At 44.4% G+C, this 7,102-nt stretch overlaps 1 non-coding gene across 1 annotated transcript; it reads left to right on the top strand.

Moving 5' to 3' along the window:
- The first annotated feature begins 6,577 nt into the window (after positions 1–6,577).
- TRNAS-ACU (transfer RNA serine (anticodon ACU)) lies at positions 6,578–6,649 on the top strand. Its single transcript has one exon. It is a non-coding gene; the product is annotated as a tRNA-Ser (tRNA).
- Positions 6,650–7,102: the final 453 nt, after the last annotated feature.

Raw genomic sequence — 7,102 nt, 5'->3', positions numbered from 1 at the left:
TGAGAGAAGACAGGAAGAAAGAGGTGTCGTAGGGGAGGGCACCGGAATAATTTCAACCACCTGGGGATCTTTAACGTGCACTGACTTCGCACAACACACGGACACTTTTGCGTTTCGCCTCCATCGAAATGCTGCCGCCGCGGTATGGTTCGAGCCCGGGTACTCCGGATCAGTAGCCGAGCTCGCTAACCACTGAGCCTCCCAGCATCATTCTCGCAGAGAAAATAACAGTGCAGGAGGTTATTAAGGGACGACATTCCACGACTCGAAGTTTTTCTTAATTTGGCTTCCGAAATGTTTTTTCCCAGCCGTAATCATAACAGTGACAGAAGTATTTTTCAACAACCTTACGAAATACAGTGCTTTTCATGAGAAAGAAAGCAGCTACCGCATTCTGAGATGTCGTCCTGAAATAGCTGGCGTATATTCTCATCAACTTAGAAAGAAAGTACATATGTGTAAATAAAAGAAACTATCTCTCTCAGGATGTAGACCGGGAATTTCGGGATCAGTTGAGAAGTAATCTACCGATACAGCACGGCAACATTTACATTTATTCTTTGCACGAAAAAACTTTGATTACTCTCCTCAATCCTTACCCAACTTTTAATTGCTAACGTTCCAAAAGTGAAACAAGTGAAAGTGAGTCCTTTATTTCACTTCAAGATGCACATTTCTTCAAAAATGTTGTTTTCGCATGCTGCGTGTTGTTTATGTATAGCTTCATATTTATATTATTTTTAATCGACTGTTTAAAGAATTTAAAATATTACTTTGGACGTACTTTGGAATTTTTTGAAGCCGAGTGTTTATGGAGCCGTGACGCTTAAAACGAATGTTGAAATGATCAAAACAGAGCACAGGTAAACACCAGCTGTTGGTCGTGTAATAAAAAGTATAGATTTAAAGCCTGCGATTCTTTCACTGGTAGGGAGTACTGAGCGAATGCTCGTTTTATGGAACATAAATAAAAATTAGACGATAATCCTTAAAGTAACTTGCCTGCACCGCTGGGGCAAACGCTGTTCCATTCTGTCTATTGAACGTGTGGGCAAAGATCCGCCGCTACTGTGAGCAGTGTCCCAAGAGCATGTTATGTATGTTAGAACAGCCCTTACAAAAATGGTCTATATACTGTCTATAGGCTTCTTATAACTCTATTGCCTTTGTATAGATATTTCTTTTCGTCTATTCAGTCTATAGACGAAATTCTACTAAAAGTGTATGGCCATAAATCTATAGATTGTCTTAGACTGTCTATAGGATTTGTATTGCCTATAGACTGCTGTCAAAGAATTGTCTATAGAGAGTCTATAAATTTTATAGACAGCAGTTGAGTTGACTTGAACTGAGTTGTTGTATGCTGCAGGTGGGATTAGCCTTGCTTATTCTGCCGGCAATTGCTCCACCGTATAGCGTCACTTTTATGTTAATAATTGTAATAATTGTAATAATAATAGTTCTATAAGTTTATTCTTTTGGTTTTATTCTTTTGGTTTCCGTGTGCTGCTAATATTGAATAACTTTATTCTTTTGGTTATGTAACATTATATGTTCACTCCTGCTTGGGCCAAGCAGTGGCCTGCAGTATTATGAAATAAATAAAACCTGCCGGATCTGCCCAGCTATGTGCACAATCACTTATAAAAGCACATATTCCACTCCCGCAACCACCATCTATGCACACATTCACTCACAGTAGAACATAGTCCTCTCCAGAAGTCCCCATCTATGCACATATTCAGTCACAGTAGAACATAGTCCATTGCAGTGCCACCATCCATGCACACATTTACTCACAGTGTAACATAGTCCACTCCAGAAGACACCATCTACACACACATTCAATCACAGTAGACCATTCAATCACAGTAGACAGTAGACAGCAGTCTAGGGACAGTCTATAGATTGTCTTAAGGAATTTTTTAAGGGAACACTATCTTGCGCTATCTCACCTCATGGCTTAGTGCGACATGTGAAAAGTATTTCAAAGCATTTGGGATGTCTTGACGACTACGGGTCTTGCCTGATCATCTCACGCGCACTCCCCCCTGTATCCCACTAATGCACGCGCCACCTGAAGGCGACGAAGGCAGCAAAAGGCACGTGAAGAGCGTAATCACGAGTTGACGCAGCGGAGACACACCTGTGTCGTCGTGAGACGTCCGTGTCATAGCTGGTCGATAAAGGTCATTACCCAGGAAATGCTTTCCTTCCCGCCACGGCTTCTGCTGTGCGGAATGCGGTACAACTCGAAGGGTTGAACAAGACATTATTGAAGCATGCTTGCAGCCGCATGTAAAGTTTTCACCTGGTAGCAAGAACAAATTCGAATTGCACAGGCCGCCAGACCTCTTTCAGACGTCATTAGCATTCTGTGTATGAGAAACGCCAATGTTTCAAGAATAGAATATAGCAAGAGGGATGTACAGTTGGGGACAAACGTTTGCGGGACGCGAGTTCTTGAAGTGACGTTTATTGTAGCTCCGCCTCGCTACCCAGTCGCCTGATATTGTTACCAGTGGAAGGAGCATTTAGGCCTTTAATGCCTTCATACATTACCTTCATACAATTCAGAGAGCATGTATCAATTGTGAGTAACGTTTTTTGACTTTGAAACATTGCTTCATAGTGAGGAGCTGAAAGGGTCCAGGAGGTCACGAGAACAATAACGTAGCTTCTATGTTTGCAGGGCATAGCTGTCTGCCTTTTTCTGCCTCCTAGATTTATTCTATGAAGAGTAGGAATTTCACCCTCGCGTACTCTATACAACTTTTCGTTTTTAAACCAAAGCTGTGAACAAAACATCCCATTTTTTGCATTGATACAAACCAGTTTTTTTTTTACAGGCGGTACTCGAGTTCGTTCTACGGTTTTAGACCTCTTGTTTAATTTAACCTCACTTCGTTCGATAAGCAATGAGGGATAAACATTACTTTGTGTTCCTGCTTTTCTCTTTTACCAGCTCGAGGAAGACAGGTAAACAGGGTATCAACGGTAGAGGTGTTTGTGCTCTGGAGGATGCAACCGGGGCTGGTTATAACGCTGCTGCTGGCAGTCATGATGAAAAACGTGATTTTCATCGCTGCATTCATGAAATAATGAGGCGTAGGTAGAGAAATACGAAAACAAGCTTCTTGCACTTAAACCGCTAGATTCATTAGCATATCATTCAGAATGTACGATCCCTTTTTCGGACGTCGTAGTCCCAGCTAAAATTTCCGTAAATACAGCATTTGACTGGGGCTGCCCAATCAGGCCACGTAAATGCGGCGTCAAGCCTTCCTCCAGTGGAAAGAACTGTGTTGGAGAGTCGGAGTGGACCTTGCGTTTGGGCGAGACGTTTCTGACCATTCCTCAAAGTAATGCCAATTAAGTCTTGATATATCCAGGCGGGTATGCTGCAGTCAGAGTCAACAGATTTGGCCACGCCGATGTTTTAAAAGGCGCTTCCAACCTGACTTCTAATTTCTGACTATCGAACCCGTCATTCAATACAAAATGAGGCTCTATTTCCTTTCGCATGACGCCAGCGTCTGGCATCACATGGCGTGCATATCGAGATGAAGGGGAGCATTTTTATGTTATGACAGATTTAATAATAATAATAATTGGTTTTTAGGGAAAGGAAACGGCGCAGTATCTGTCTCATATATCGTTGGACACCTGAACCGCGCCGTAAGGGAATTGATAAAGGAGGGAGTGAAAAAAAAGGAAGAAAGAGGTGCCGTAGTGGAGGGCTCCGGAATAAGTTCGACCACCTGGGGATCTTTAACGTGCATTGACATCGCACAGCACACGGGCGCCTTAGCGTTTTTCCTCCATAAAAACACAGCCGCCGCAGTCGGGTTCGAACCCGGACAGATTTAGGTAAAATGGTTTCTATTACCTAAAAAACCTCCACTTCGAGTACTTAAGGCGTTGGAAAACAACTAAGCGCTCGGGAATACCTTCAAGAGAAATATTTGCCAAAAGACCTCCAACTGCTAACATTCCTGAGACCACAGACGACTGCAGTTAAACAAAGCGAGAAATCTAAAGCAGGGAACCAACTGCGTGTTATGTCGAAGTAAGAACGGTGCGAAAAATCAATGGAAGTAACCCGTGACGTATAAGACCTAAGCGTTTTCCTCGTAACTGCTTGCTGATAAGGCACTAAAGCAGAAACCCCGGCGGGTGCAGAATAATCTGCAAAGTTAGAGATGCATTAGTGCACTTTGGTTTAATGAAATTCAGAATGCCGAACTTACCGCCCTATAGCCTGCCTAGGGCAAATCCACTACCCGCTGGCACTACGCGCAAATCACCCTCAGACCGCTGACGCTTGCCCGCAGAGATCTTGCGGTCAAGGCGGCTGCCAGTGTACCCTGTTTAGAAAGCTCCCTCGGAAGTTGTTTAACAAGGCGGTAGCCTAATATTCTTGTGCGTGCGGTACCATCGCTGCATTCAGCCTGGAGCATTCTAATGTTCTAGACCTTTTTTGCTACCAATGAACAGTCTCAAACTCCGGCAGCTATACGAGCTATTTGAGCATCGGAACTGTCTCGTTTAACTGTGGACCTAAACTTTCCCTGCCCTTCTGAGCAGATGTCTTTAGAGGCCAGGCAAAAAAATCCGTATGAGCCACAAGAACCGTGGGTAAGCATACGTGTGAGGTGGCAGTTAATTTATCACATTCTAGACGTACCGCAGCCGGCCTTCATCATAATAATATTAGTCAGCTGCCTGCCATGGAAGAAAAGAGTTCCAGGTCGAGCGCTTCGCGGACCTGGTAACAAAACTTTATGCATGCCTAGTAGCTGTCAATTCGCATTTGCATGCATATAAGGCGTCGCCGTAAACAAACCACCTCTTCTACAGTTTACTCTGTTTTTGCTGCAGACGTGCTCGTGTTTTTTTATGCAAAAAAATTTGTCACACACTACATAAACAAGGACTGCATAAACGGAAACTTTCGCAAGACTCTAAACATGAGCTTCCAAGGAAGTGCTCAGAGGCCCGTAAAGATGCGCGGTAAGCATCTGAGAATATGCGTGTGCGCTGGAAATTTGAAATGTTTGTGTTCACTCTGAGTAGTGTCTATACTGAAAAGCAGTTTCCATCTTCCTTGACGCATGGAGAGCTCCCCCGCAGATTGTCCTTCGTACGCAAAAGGGAAGACAGCTTTCCATACTTGCCGTTAGCATTTTGTTCACTTGAACACAAATGTGTCCGTTCTGTGACAAAAAAGTATCCCGTAGAGGAAACTCGTGCGGTTTATGTCACGCTGTCGGATAGCTGCGACTGATATCAACATGTTTAGTCCTTTATGCCTACATTTTGTCTTTGTTTTTTTTTTATGCAGATGGGATTTTTTGTCATCCACCTTGCACTTTGTACGATAGTGTTAAGATTTCCAGGTATTCAACATTTTCGCTGAGCATGGATCTTATGACTTCGGCGACGCCACAATGACTGAGCCGACAGGGGGCTGGGCTGCTTACCCGAAAGACGCTGGTTCGATCCTGCCAGCCATGGTTGCATTTCGATAGAGGCGAAATGCCGGTGGCCCGCGTACTGTCCAATGTTAGTGCACAAAAAAAAAACAATGTTGTCGAAATTATCCGGAGTTCCCCTCTACGGCGTCCCTCATAGCAGGAGTGGATTTGGGAAGTTAAATTCCAGAAAGCCGTAAAATGAAAGCAGTCCTTTTGCCGAGTGGTGCAAAAATATGGCGTTCAACATTGAGTGTTTGCAGTCTGCGGCCGTAATGTCGTCTTTCCTCATAGATTGCACCGGCCCGCTGGATTAAAAAACTATATTATCCCCTAAGCATTTATATTCATCAAATACATGAAGAGGCCGCGATGTAAAGTAGTAAAGAAAAAGTTGACTGAAGAAGAACACCGTAAACGGGCACAAAGGAACCGGTATAGATAAACAAACATTCGGGTAGAGATGTAGAAGGCATTCCACATGTTTCCAGGGCGAAGTGTTACGACATTGTCAACAAATTATTGACGCGCTAGAAGAAAGCAGTGATAGCAGTGAAAATTCGTACAATGTTCATGCGAAGCGCAGTGTTATAGAAAACGCAGTGTGATCTGAGGCAAAATGTCGCCCCACTGCATTCAGCGAATCGAAGACGTGCTGTGTATTTTGGTTCAAATTTGAACCATGGTGCGTGCAGGCCGCTTCGATATGGCCATGATTTCTGCTACCTTAGACTATTTCAAGTTCGCATTTTTCAATCCGGCTTCGCCAACCTTTCAGAATTCCCACCTTTTGCGTTGACCACGAACTTGAAGTTCAGCTTCACGTGCGAGAGGTTGTTGCAGCACTGCCACTACAAGGCTGGAATACGCGACATTATCTAGGGAGGGTATAATGCTGATGTGATCATAATAATCATAATAATATTAATAATTGGTTTTGGGGGAAAAGGAAATGGCGCAGTATCTGTCTCGTATATTGTTGGACACCTGAACCGTGCCGTAAGGGAACGGTTAAAGGAGGGAGTGAAAGAACAAAGGAAGAAATAAGTACCCGCAGTGGAGGGCTCCGGAATAATTTCGACCACCTGGGGATCTTTAAACCCGCCGCGGTGGCTCAGTGGTTAGAGCGCTCGACTACTGATCCGGAGTTCCCGGGTTCGAACCCGACCGCGGCGGCTGAGTTTTTATGGAGGAAAAACGCTAAGGCGCCCGTGTGCTGTGCGATGTCAGTGCACGTTAAAGATCCCCAGGTGGTCGAAATTATTCCGGAGCCCTCCACTACGGCACCTCCTTCCTTTCTTCTTTCACTCCCTCCCTTATCCCTTCCCTAACGGCGCGGTTCAGGTGTCCAACGATATATGAGACAGATACTGCGCCATTTCCTTTCCCCAAAAAACCAATTATTATTATTATTATATTATCTTTTACGTGCACTTACATCGCACAGCACACGGACTCCTTAGCGTTTTGCCTCCATAAAAACGCAGCCGCCGCGGTCGGGTTCGAACCCGGGAACTCCGGATCAGTAGCCGAGCGCCCTAACCTCTGAGCCACAGCGGCGGGTAAATGATGTGATCGTCAAGAAGCATATTTATGATAGTAAGACGTGTCTTTCTGATGTTATAGAC

This window comes from Amblyomma americanum, chromosome 10, assembly GCF_052857255.1.
Source record: "Amblyomma americanum isolate KBUSLIRL-KWMA chromosome 10, ASM5285725v1, whole genome shotgun sequence".
In the NCBI taxonomy this organism is placed as follows: Eukaryota; Metazoa; Arthropoda; class Arachnida; order Ixodida; family Ixodidae; genus Amblyomma; species Amblyomma americanum.
This window is presented reverse-complemented; position numbering and strand designations above follow the sequence as displayed.